We start from the raw sequence: 14,303 nt of genomic DNA, 5'->3' as shown, positions 1-14,303 counted from the left end.
GATTAAGACACCTGTAATAGATTTAAGAAATATATGCAATAGAAATAGGAATACACACACACAGCTGTACACCTCCACTTACTACACTATCTGAATGAATGTTTATATAATAATAGAAACATATAAGCACCGGTTGCGAAGGGAAAATGCCGCCAGCAATCTCTGTGTGTACAAATTTAACCTTTTTAATGTAATAGATTGATTTTATGGTAAAATATTAATTTTGTTTATTTAGTAAAGTATTTGATTTTTTCTTTGAGTGATTAATTATTTTTCCACGTTCAGAATTCAAATCTGAAATTCGTTTTCTCTGATCAGCTCATGTTTTCTAACTATGTCTTTTTTCTTTCTTTTTTTTTTTCATTTACAAATAACAAATTTTTTTCAATTTTCGTAAAAGCACGCCATAGTAATTTTCGAAAGAAGTTGCACAAATTAACTAATTGATTTCTTAAATTATCAAAATTAATTTGTTTCTTTAAAGTGGTTAAATTTATACACACACAAGGAGACCCCTGGCGACATTTTCCATTACAGCCAGTGTTATGTTTTCGTTATTGTTATATCAGCGTTCATTCTGATTATGTAGTAAAAGGTGTACTATGTATGCGTATATTTCTACTGTTGTTGTGTTTATGTCTTACATGTATTGCAGGTGTCTGAACCATGAATAGAAAATTTAAAAAATAACTCAAAAAAAGTTTTATTACGTTTGCGGCAAAGCAACAACGTCTGATCAACATAATTAAATTGATTCAATTTATGAAACCATACTATCGCGCCTATTTGAAATTAAGTTGAGAGATAAAGATGAAAGTTTTGTATGTCATTTATGTTGTAAAATGTATATTGACAATTTATGACGTTTGGATTATGGCAAAATGACATCCCTTTCTTTTGGTATTCCGACAGTATGAAAAGAAGTTATCGATCATGTGAGGGACTATTATGTTTCCAAGACTAACTTACAAGATTAGCTCATGTTTAAAAATTTATTTTTAATAAACACTAATTATATTTAATTCTATTTTACACACATTGAAGCGGAGTTAAATTTAAAGTATTTTTTAGAGAAACTTTGATACAAAATTGTTTAGAGCAATAAAATGAAATTGACTAAAAATTTTACCAATTTGTAATTGACAGCCTTAATGAAGAACTGACACCATATTGTGTATCCGAATGTCCTTCTGTCATGAAGTCCGTGCCTCGTGGACCAGGAATTCTGATATTAACAGTAGACAAGAGCATATATTTTCCTGAAGTATCCATATTATCAAACTGATAGTGTGAACACGTCAATGCTCCAAGTACTTATGAAAACCAGCGAAGGCCTTTAAGTCCAGCACAACGAATCATGCAATTAGTTGATTTAAGCTTGTCATGAGAGTCTAGCTAACTCCTTCCGTTCACGTTTTGATTAAACAATTTACTTGCACCACGAATGTAATACTTCTACTATCACAAAATAGATAAAGTTTCTCACGAATACGTTCTAAGAATGTTGTAGGGACGTTGGAGAACATTGGCGTAGAAACCTTAGGTTTGGAAGTGGAATGGAAACCTTTCATTGACTCTTCGGGACGATTACTAAAGCTGTACTTCTAAACATTGGCAATAAGGTTGCATGTGTTCCTGTTGTGCGTTCGGATCAATTGAGAGAGGTGAAAATTGGAAATCTTACTGAATAATCTGAAGTACAACGGCAATAATTAGAAAATTTGTTGAGATTTATTTAAAGATAAAAATATTACATTTCATTCTATATATTTTTTTCGTTTTACATTTATTTCATACAAGCAGAAATACCCGGCGTTGCCCGGGTTAAAGAGAATAATGAAATCTAAAAACGCCGTCTAGACTACGCATCATCTTTATATAGAGAGATGTATATACACACACGTATATATATGTATATCGATATAAATATATGAAAGTCAATGAAGTTTCGTAAAAGAAGGTGATCATGTACATACTTTCTTGCTGTTGTGATTATAACACCTCATTGTAAACTATGTTCCTTGTTTTCCCTTGTGGAGCATATACAAATAGGTTTTTTGTTGCTGCCCACTCTTGAGCAGTCAACATACAGTTGTCCATGTGAGAAGCAGGGCTCTTCCAAGAGAAGACCAGCTACAGACAGTGTTTGACCCTGATATTTGTTTATGGACATGGCAAAAGTCACACGAAGGGGGAATTGTAGTCTTCTGAATGTAAAAGGAATGTCTGCTCCTGATGGAGTAAGAGGAATTCTTGGAATAAAGACGTCATCCCCTTTTGCACATCCAGAAAGAATGGTAGCCTCGATAACGTGTGACATCATTTTCTAAATAATGCTCATCTGTTATGTTCGGGTTAAAATTTCATCAACATCAAAAATATATGAATTTTCATGGGAGTTATGGCCGTTATGCAAAGAATATAATTTCCAAATTTCATAAAGATCCATTCAGTACTTTTGACGTAGTTTTGGATAAGAAAACAAATGACTAATGTGTGTGTTTGTGTGCATGTGTATGTGTGTGTGATGGGTGTATATATGTATAGATATCTGTATGCATGTATATATGTATATATGTGTACATATTACATGTACATCTATATATATATATATACATCTACACATATGTATACATATACATGTATGTATAGATCTCTATATATATATATACATATACGTGCACATCTATATGTATACATATACATCTCTCTCTCTCTCTCTCTCTCTCTCTCTCTCTCTCTCTCTCTTTCTCTCTCTCTCTTTCTCTCTCTCTCTCTCTGAAAGTATCTGTCATTACAGTATCGAAATGGTGTACATATACATGTATATGTATACATATGCATCTCTCTCTCTCTCTCTCTCTTTCTGTCTCTCTCTTTCTCTCTTTCTCTCTCTTTCTCTCTCTGTGAAAGTATCTGTCACTACAGTATCGAAATGTGATTGTTTCAGTTAGTGGAATAGTTTCATTTTTAAAGTGAAAGTATTTAACATGAGTGTTTTTGTTTCACTTTTGACACGTAATACTTAAATAGTGGAGGAGATATTATGTTGCCGTGTGCTCGAACTCTGCAAGAAGTTAATAATTTTTTTTGACTAAAACACAACTGGAACCCTAAGTAAGGCATGTGTAAAATTTGAATGAAATTGGTTGCGTAGTTCTCGAGTTTTAGGGATTCACACAGACAGACAGACAGACAGACACACACACACACACATTCTCATTTATATATATATAGATAGATAGATCATCTCATTTGACATTATATTTCATGTTTCATAATATTCCATTTCTTTTCAGGCTAGACGAAGTTGCTGTGTTTTCTTTATAGGACAGCTGAGATGACAAACACAATGAGGAAAATGAAGAAGTTCATCAACTTGGCTTATATAATATGATTGCTTGAATTTCTAGTCAATCGTCAACAAATTACGTTGTCTTTTCTTCATATAAAATTCTGTTAATAGAAAAGTTTGTCAAGGTCATTAATGGTTTCTGATTTTGACACAAAACCAACGATCTTGAGGGGAGTTAGTTCGTCTACTCTATCGGCACCAGCACTTGACTGGTACTTTATTTTTATCGGCTCTGATGGTAGGAAAGGTAAAGTTGACCTCAGAGGGGTTGGAACTCAAAACATAAAGAGATGAAACGAATACGTTGGGACATTGTTTCCAACACTCTAACGATTCTGTCAGCTCGCGGCCCTTGTCAAGGCCAGTAATAAAGTTCAGCGTTCATTTTCTTAACACAGAAATTTCTACAAGTCAGTGGTGCTAAATTATATCCAGATATTTTTGATGGCCTTCAGATTAGAAGCTTAATGAAGGCGAAATAATTCTAAAAATAATGAGTGAGACAGAGAAAAATGTATGGCAACCCTTCAAATCATAAGCGAATAACATTCTTTAATAATCTCTGAAGTTCAAAATAAGGTGCATATCATTGAAAAACTGATGTAGGGGTTTGAGACTCTACGAATATGTATGTCAGTAAAATTACATTTTTGCAGATGGCATCTAGATTATTTCTCAAGGTTTTCTAGAGATTATAACGATGACAAGAGGAGAAAAATTCCACCAAAATATTTATACTATGAAAGAAAGGTACCAGAGACAATGCAGTTGGTTTCTAAAACGTGACTTGCCTAGTGAGAAACACAGGTGAAAATCTTCAAAATGTTATATTCTTCCACGTTGGTTCATATTCCTCTTGATTTTTCAATGCTAATGAAACGATTTTCCGGTGTTTAGGCAGTATCAACTTGCTTCTACAACTTTACCTCTTCTTTACCAACCGACAATTTTATCTAAAATCAAATACAGGTGTTATTGAAAAACTTGGGCTGACTGAGAAAATACATTTTTATTTAATTCATTATATCCAAATTTTCTGCATTCAATTCAAATGCTCTAACAAGAAAACTACCGGCCTGTGTATTCGAAAGTTCTCATTGCTAGAATTCCTAATTTAAAAAGAAATTATCGGATCAAAAACTTTTCTGCATCCAACATGTTCCTTTATGAGGACATTTTCACATCCATAAGATGTTATTAATTATATAGACATATATATATTAATATACTTTTCTTTTCTACTCTAGGCACAAGGCCCGAAATTTTGGGGGAGGGGGCAGTCGATTAGATCGATTCCAGTACGCAGCTGGTACTTAATTTATCGACCCCGAAAGGATGGAAAGCAAAGTCGACCTCGGCGGAATTTGAACTCAGAACGTAATATATATATATATATATATATATATATCAAGCTTCACCAAAATTTCCATCAACCAAATTCAGTCACAAGTACAGGTCGACTCTAAGGTATAGTAGAAGACACTTGCTTAAGGTATCACGTGCCACATAGTAGAACTGAACCCGAAAATATGTCGTTGCAAAACAAGCTACTTAAAAACATAACCATGCAGATAGATAGATAGATAGATAGATAGATAGATATATCACATACACGCGTGCGCACACATGTGTGTGTGTATACATTTATATATACGTACATAAATGTGTGTGTGTATAATTTATCACTACATATATTCAACTCTTACTGACATGAGTGTGAATACTCTGTTTAAAACTATAAGTGGTAACTATAATAATTCCTAATGATCATAATTGACTTATCTAAATTCTCCATGGTTAATTTAACTCGGAGTAAAATGATAGCCACTACACTACTTTTAAAGATAATTTCATACTCAGTTATGTCAATGTCCTTTAATTCAACTGTTGTAACCATAATACATATAATAATAACTATCCTTATCTCATTAGACTTAATTACTTATGTTCTCATAATTAAAATTTTTCCTCATTTCGTATTTCATGTGAACGGTTATAATGAATTTTCTATTCGTCACCATTTATTTATTTCTATACCGGTAAAATTGTGTGTGGGTATTAATCGAATAGTAACTACCATTAATTTCTAAATCTCTTGCTTTTTGAATTCAACAAAAATTTCATTTTAAATCTAATCTTTACGCTTGGTCAAACAGTATTGCAAGGAAACCAATTGATTATCACTGTTAGTTCTGCAAATTAGGTACGATAAAAAAAAAATTCTAGTAGTACGTTCTAGGTTTGTGTAGCCTTAAAATTTATTAATGCTTGTAGATGGAGAAAATATTGGTTTCAAATTTAGGTATTAGTCCAGCAATTTCAGGGAAAGGGCGAAGTCGATTTCATTGACCCTCCTGCTCAACTGGTACTTATTTTATCGATCTCGGAAAGATGAAAGGCAAAGTCGAACGCGGCGGAATTTGAACTCGGAACATAAAGACGGACGAAATGCTGCTAAGCATATTGCCCAGCATGCTAACGATTCTGCCAACTTGCTTCCTTGTAGATGTAGAACATACCAAAAGGAATATCTGTGATATAAAAATTATTTATTAAGTGATAATAAAAATTGAAGGCTCGTGGCCTAGTGGTTAAGTTGCTGCAAGATCGAAAGATCGTAGTTTCGATTCCTGGACTAGGTAGTACGTTGTACTCTTTGGCAAAGCAATGTATTTCACATTAATCCGATCCTCTCAGCTGTAAATTAGTAACTCTGTGACAGACTGGCGTACCGTTCAAGGGGAAAGTTGCGATTTCAACCAATTTATACACCATGGAAACCAGATAACCGGCTCTATAAGTCCTAGGACTTAAAACAGTAATGTCAAGGGTCTATGATGATTGAGATGAATAAAAACTTTAGGAATAAATATCTAATATGTAACGTAAAACTTTGCCGAAATTCGATCAATTAAATTCTGGAAGTGTTTGTTCTCCTTGTTCTTATAGCTCTCAATCTTACGATCAGCTTTTCATTGATGATAAGATAAAATGTTGGTGCGAAGATTCTGCCTTGACTTTTCCGATTTCTATCTCATTAAATCATCTCATAATATAAGCAGGCACAAAGAGTTTATTCCAGTAGCAAACTGTAGAAATGAACTCTTCGTGCCTACTCATATTACTTTCTTCCTACTCATACAAGCACACGGAGACGAATTTTTAGCACTAGGTTAAGTTAGCCTTGGGTTAATCACCTTCACCACAAAGAGGCGAAGCTTTCCTTCTCTAAAGACAAGGCCTTTCTTTTTTTCTTTCACGATAAACAAAGCCTTTCATTTTCCCAATCTTCCTTCGTTGTTATCATCAATGCGATAGCTACAATAGTAACAAGTTACAGCTATAGCTGACCTGCTACCTACCTGTCACATATGCATTGATACAAAATGTTATAACAAACACGCCTACGAGGAAATGTTGAAAAGGATTAGGCTTTTGAGTAAACGAAAATACAGGAGGATCAGTTAATTATGATTTTATTCAACATATTTCCCTCTCAGATTCACACACTTATTGCAGCGGTCCATCAGTTTTTCTAAGCCCTGTAAAAGAACTCGAAAAGCTGGGCCTCCAGCCAGGCCTTTCGCGACACACTTAAAGTCACGAATTTCTCAGCACCCTTTGTATATATGCTGCTAACACGCAATAGAAGCTTCAATCGGTAATAATTGAAATTATAAAATCTTTATAAATGATTGTAATAATTTTTTACATTCACAGTGTTATCTATAGACGCAGGTATGGCAGTGTGGTTAAAAAGCTCGCTTTGCAACCCACATGGTTTGGGGTTAAGTCCCACTGCATAGCACTGAGGGCAAATGTCTACTACTATATCCCTGGGTCGACCAATGCCTTGTGAATGGATTTATTATGTGGAAATCCGTCGTGTGTATGTATGTATTTATGTATATATGTGTGTGCATGTCTTTATGTTTGTCTTTCCCCCCACGCTCGATAACCGGTGTAGGTTTGTTTACGTCCCTGCAATTTAGCAGTTGGGCAAAAGAGACCGATGGAATAAGTATGAGCTTAAAATTGTTTTTTTTTTAATATGTACTGGGATCGGTTTGTAAGATTAAACTCTTCTAGGTGGTGCACCAGCGTGGTCGCAGTCCAGTGACTGAAACAAGTGAAAGACAAAAGACAAAAGACAACAAGCATGGTCTATAACATTATATGCAATTCCTCAACATTGGTGAGGCAATTTTCATCACAAGTAACAACTGCAAAAACACAATATCCTCAGCATAAAAATATGCTTGCGTGTAATAAGCATACGTGTGTATGTGTCTGTGTAGGAGAGAAATGTGTAGGCATAAGTGCGTGGGTGGTGTGTGTGTTCGTTGCAGACTGTAACGACAGCCTGTTGTGTGAAATGGGTAAAAGAGAGTGGGAGGGAAGCAGAGAAAGAGAGAGAGAGTGTGTCTTCAATGCGAAGTCGAACAGTATGGAAGCTGTAAACGAATGCAAGCTTTAAAGAAAACTGCCAAAAACAGTTCTTTTTGTAATCTAATATTGGCCGAGGAACGTCTGGTTGCCAAAGAATAAACAGTCTGGTTGACTGGAAAATCACCATACAAACTTGTTTGAATGTTGTTCCACCACTCCCACTCTAATGAGGTCATGTGAATCTCTGCTGAACCGAACATTACGTATAATTTGTGCATTAGTCTGCATGTGTACGTGCGTCTGCGAGAGCGAGAAAGTGTGAGGGGCACTGAAGACAGAAGTTAATCGGCCTTGTCAAAGTGAAAAACAGAGAGAGAGAGAGAGTGAGTGAAAAACACAATTACATATTTGTTCTCAATAATTAAATTAACAAATAAGATGGCGAGTTGGCAGAATCGTAACCACACCGGGCAAAATGCTTAATGATATTTTGCCCGTCTTTAAGTTCTGAGTTCGAATTCCGCCGAGGTCGGCTTTGCCTTTCATTCTTTCGAGGTCGATACAATGAGTACTGGAGTCGATGTAATCGACTTACCCGCTCCCCACAAAGTTGTTGGCCATGGACCAAAAGTTGAAACCAATATGTGTGTATGTACGTATGTTCCACCACTGCTTGACAACCGCTGTTGGTTTGTTACATCTCCTTACCGATTCAGCAAAACAGACCAATAGAATAAGTACCAGACTTCAAAAATAAATACTAGGGACAGTTTATTCGAGGCAGTGCCTCAGCATGGCCGCAGTTCAGTGACTGAAACAGGTGACAGATAAAACAAAATAAGTGTGCCCTACGTTTAGACCATTGCATGGCGTCTTCGGCAAGTGTCTTCTACAACAGCCCCAACTGGACCAATGCCTTGTGAGTGAATATTGTTAGACGGAAACTGTGTGGAAGCCCATCGTATATGGGCATGTTTATACCTTTCCCCACCGCTTGACAACCAGGTGTTGGTTTGTTTGCGTCCTTGTGACCTAGCGGTTCGACAAAAGGTATCAGTAGAATAAATACCAGATTTTAAATCAGTAAGATCTGGGGTCGATTTGTTCGACTGGTATCCTTCAAGACGATCCTTAAGCATGGCCACAGTCCACTGAAACAAATAAAAGATATGTGTGTGTGTGTGTGTATGTGCATTGACACCACTTAGACAGCATCTGTTTAAGACCTGCATCATCAATGTCCCATACTTCGGTAGTACGATGTGAAGCCAGTGGAATAAAGTAGATTCCTTAAGAAGCTAAAGGCTGTTATTAGAAGCAGCATTTAACAGCAGAATACTTCCACAAGAATTATTGTTGAACTCATGCCAGAATGGAAACAGCAAACGTTAAAAAAAAGCTTCCTAATAACTCAAGATTGAAATGAAATATCAGCGAGAATATTAATATTTTGGACTCATGGATTTAGCGTTTCATTGGGCAGTTACTAAGATATATGCTGAACAAAAAAACTAAATCTCTTACAGCCAAAAGATGCAAACCAAGATGTTGATTACACGAGTTAATCATTATACGTGAGCGGTAATCATCGAAAAAGAACATTAAGAAATTCCTTTCCATGTTGCATGATGTTGTCTCTAAAACTATATTCAGTATAGAATCAATAGGAATGGTGCCCGGAAACAAAATAGAAAAACTTCTATTTTTTTACGCGTTTCAGTTATTAAAATGTAGCCGTGCGTGCGCTCTACCTTGAGAGGTATGGTCGACGCCAGTACTTATTTTATGCCTGGTACTTCTATCGGCCTCTTTTGCCGTACCACTAGGTACTGGGGTGTAAAAAAACCTACACTTGTTGTCAAGTATTAGTGAAGAACAAAGATAAACACTCACTCACACACACACACACATAGAGAGAGAGAGATATATAGGTGCAGCATGGCTGTGTGGTAAGAAGCTTGCTTCCCAACCACATGGTTCCGAGTTCAACTCCACTACGTGACACCTTGGGCAAGTGTCTTCTACTATAGCCATGGGCCGACCAAAGCCTTGTAAGTGGATTTCGTAGACGGAAACTGAATAAAGCCCGCCGTATATACATATATATATATGTGTGTGTGTGTGTGTGTGTGTGTGTGTGTGTGTGTGTGTGTGTGTATGTATGTATGTACGTATATATTTGTGTGTATGTGCTTGTCCCCCCTGCCACTATCGCTTGACAACCAATGTTGGTGTGTAACTTAGCAATTCGGCAAAAGAGACCAATAGGAAAGTACTAGGCTTACAAAGAATAAGTCCTGGGGTCGATTTGTTCGACTAAAGGCGGTGCTCAAGTATCGCAGTCAAATGACTGAAACAAATAAATTAATAAATGAATAGTTCACAGATGAGATCCAGATATTTTCCGTATAGAATACACTTAGTATAGCTCAAAAGATTCAAACTTAGATTCCGATGTCTTTGCAGGGGATATTCTTCAAGGTAAAGAAGGCATAAGAGGGATCAGGTTGAGCGGGTATAGAATCAAATATGGGGATAAGTAAATTAGACGCATCAATATATAAAATATATTAAATACGTCAAATACGAAATATGTATATATGTATACATATAAAAAGCACCAACTTCCACAGAGTACAAATGATAGAGAAAATTAAAGGGGTGGAAGAAAGGTATTACAAGTCCAACAGCTGTATATGAAGACGGAGATTCATCTCATCCTATGTTAAATGCATCCATACGGCCGCATTTTCTGCTGGGCTAAATTTACAAACATTATATATCGCCAAGCCCCTAGAAACAGTTGTTGGAATTGTAATATCTTCCTTCCACCCCATTAATTTTCTATCATTTGTACTCTGTATAGGTTGGTTCTTTTGATATGTATATATATACATTGTACTTGATGTATTTAATATATTTTATATATTGATGCGTCTAATTATGCAGTGTTCCTACCAGTAATTAGTATGTACGTACAAAGTACCAGGAATATGTTTAATATGTAAAGTTGGTATATCCAATTGTGTTATACTGCTATACTTGTAGGCAATTTATCAATATGTTCGTGGATGGTCAATAGATTGGCTGTGATGCTGAAGAGGAATCAACAACTCTTGAAATATGCATACACACCCATTACCTATTTTTCTATCTTCGATCGCATTGTTTACATAGACGTATTCGCGAACGAAACGTCTTAACTTTCAGTACTGGCTCTATTTTCTGTAGAAAATCTGTAGAGATAACATTAAAATGTTATATATATATATATTGATAGAAATGGTAAGACAACAAAAGAATGAAAGAGACCTCGATATTATGTAAATAGAGGAATTTATCTGTAAATATAATGTGGCAATTATTCGTAGCCATGATAAAACTCCGAGTTTCGGATGTCGGGGCGTTTTGATGGCCCGATAACTGAAGAGATGCCGGCGTGGGTTTCCGCCCCGACATCCGAAACTCGGAGTTTTATCATGGCTACCGAATAATTGTCACATATTATATATATATATACATGTACATATATATGCATATACTCATATATTGTTTATATATTTATATATATATATATATATATATATATATATATATATATATATATATATATATAGCGTTCATAATAATTTTTCTATCGTTTTTATTGTCTTGTTCTCACTGTCCTGCTCTTGTTAACATTTTCACCCTCCGCAAAAAATTCCAAATTTTATTTAATTTGCTTTACGGGAAGGACTGTTCCAACGAAGTCGCGTATTATAACATTTTTTTAATGTCCTGTACCCATGTATGCATGTATGTATACATACAGATGTATGTACATATATGTATGAATATATGCATATATTTACATTATATATATATATACACACACAGACGATGGATTTTCACAGTTTCTGCCTATCAAATTCACACACAAGGCATTGGTCGGCCCGAACTATTGTAGACCCATGCCCAAGATGTTATGCTATGGGACTGAACTCGAAACTGCATGGTTGCAAATCAGTTTTCTTAACCACATAGCCATGTATATTCACACATTCCCATGAAGAGAATTGGTAAAACATTCGCAATAAACTTTCCACTAAAATATAAATGCATCTGAAATGGTTAGTGACCGAGACCTTTGGCGATATGCCGTGCTTGAAAAGATCCGTCAAACTAAGTCAAATCGTAGTCGTGGCTTATGCCAATGTCACGTAACTGGCACCCGTAAAAAAGCACCTTTCGAGTGTTGGGCTTCACGGAGGCAATGACAAATGACTGAGACCTTTGACAATATGCCGTGCTTCAGTAGAAGACCCATCAAGCCAAGTGAAATCGTAGTCGTGGCAGATACTTGTGTCACAACTGGCACCCATTACACTCTCGGAGTAGTTAGCGTTACAAAGGGCATTCACTCGTAGAATCCATGTCAAATCAAACTGGAATCTGGTGCAGCCCTTCAGCTTACTAGCCTTGGTCATACCATCCAACCCATGCCAGCATAAGCAACAGACGTTAAATGATGATGATGATATAGTAAACTGAATCAGAAAAGAAATCCTGGACTATACCATTTCACATTCAGTATGAGAATAACTCCATTCGTTTTAGATTCTATCCAACACGAGAATAATTCCATTTAAAATGAAAATAATAAATACTGTAATTATTTATTTTCATTTTGAAGGGAATCATTCTCGTTTTAGATGGAATTATTCCATTTTGAATTAACCATTCTATATTGAATGTGAAAAGATATAGGAGACATCTACCAACAAATAAAAATATTTCATTCAAAATTTATAGTCAACTTCTTTGAAAGCGACCCAATCTATGAATTTACACTTGCTATAAGGCGCAAGCATGGCTGTGTAGTTAAGAAGTTCGCTTCGGAACCAAATGGTCGTAGGTTTTGTTCTCATTGCATGGACACTGTCAAGTGTCTTCTATACCTTGAGTGAAATTTGGAAGACGTAAGCCGAAATAAGCCATCGTGTGCACATTCCCTTCGTCTTGATAATGTTTTGTTTCAGTCATTAGACTGCGGCTATGCTGGAGCACCATCTTGAATAATTTTAATCGAATGAATCGATCCCTGTACTTATTTAAACGTGGTACTTATTCGATTAGTCGCTTTTGTCGAACCGCTAAGTTACGGTGACGTAACCACACAAACACCGGTTGTTAAGCGGTGATAGGATACAAACACACACAACGGTGCTGTGGGACTGAACCCGGAACCATGTGGTTGGGAAGCAAACTTCTTACCACAGTCGCACCTACGCTTTTATGTAGTAATGACATTTGCATATCTGTGCAAAGAATATTAGAGATACTCACATACAGGCAGTTTGTGGAGAATTTTGTAAGCTTACACAGGCCTATTGTGTCAATCAGGTTTATGAATTCCTATATACAATACACATTCGTGTATAAGGCGCACTTTTTTCATGAAAAATCCTGATCATGTAATTTCTAGATTGTTAACTTTACAAGTACACTACAATAGCCAACAATGTAAAATTCGGAGGTCACTTTCGAGTGTTTCTGTTCTGTGTATGGTCCTACAATATTCTCAATTTGATTGTCCTCAATAGCTCCTTCACTAACCCCCTTGCCCTCATTTCCTCTGCCACCATCTTTAACCATAGTTTTTCAATCAGTCTTGCCATTCCACTACTTCCATTACTTCTCTCACCCAGTCAGCTTCATCTTTCTTCAGTACATGACTCAACTATCTCCCCTCGTTTCCCTACCACTGGTTCAACTCCCATTATCCTCTGCATTTCATTGTAGTTTTCTCTCTCACTCTCTCAGTGATACTCTTCTGGTTCGTGGCGCCATCCTCATTTCCGATGCTGTATGTTCAAAAACCATATTTCACTCCAATAAATCATAGCATTTCACATACATGCTGAATAACTTTTTCTCGTCAGTTTCAGTGACACTTCTCTCATTAGAATGGCACAGGACTATGAAGGTCTTTCAGCCACCATCACTGATTTTGCTCTACTTTCTCCATTCAACAGGTCTGTTGAATTTTCACATCTTCCATTTCCTAAATCCACTTCAACATAACCTCCCAAACAATTATATCTGACTAAACACACTTCCAATGCATCAGTGCATGTTATTATATGAGGCAACTTTTCCTCTAATTTTTAGTAGAGTCTCAGCAAAAATTTTGTGCAAGTTTTTCCGTCCGGTAACAAAATTACATGAATAATAACTGCATAATTAGCATAATTATCACTATAGGCAACTACATTTTGTTCACATTAATTACTTGAGCACATAATTTGTTGTTCTGCCGATTGCAAAATGTGAGCATCATCTCGTATACAAGCAGGAACAATGCACAGGATTTTGTTTTTCCTAAATTTCATTAATTGTTATAGGCACACAAACACAAATGCATGAGAATAAATATTCTGAAGTCATTATCCACACAATTACTGTGGGAAGCAATAGAAAAGAATAAAGATAAAACATTCTCATAAAAATGTATTCCTTTCGTTTAGATTTGACGCTTTCACTCTTTCCACACTTACACAAAAATACACAAACGCCATTA

The sequence above is a fragment of the Octopus bimaculoides genome, chromosome 2 (assembly GCF_046866305.1).
Source record: "Octopus bimaculoides isolate indiv1 chromosome 2, ASM4686630v1, whole genome shotgun sequence".
NCBI classification, from domain to species: domain Eukaryota; kingdom Metazoa; phylum Mollusca; class Cephalopoda; order Octopoda; family Octopodidae; genus Octopus; species Octopus bimaculoides.
Note: the sequence above shows the minus strand (reverse complement) of the source record.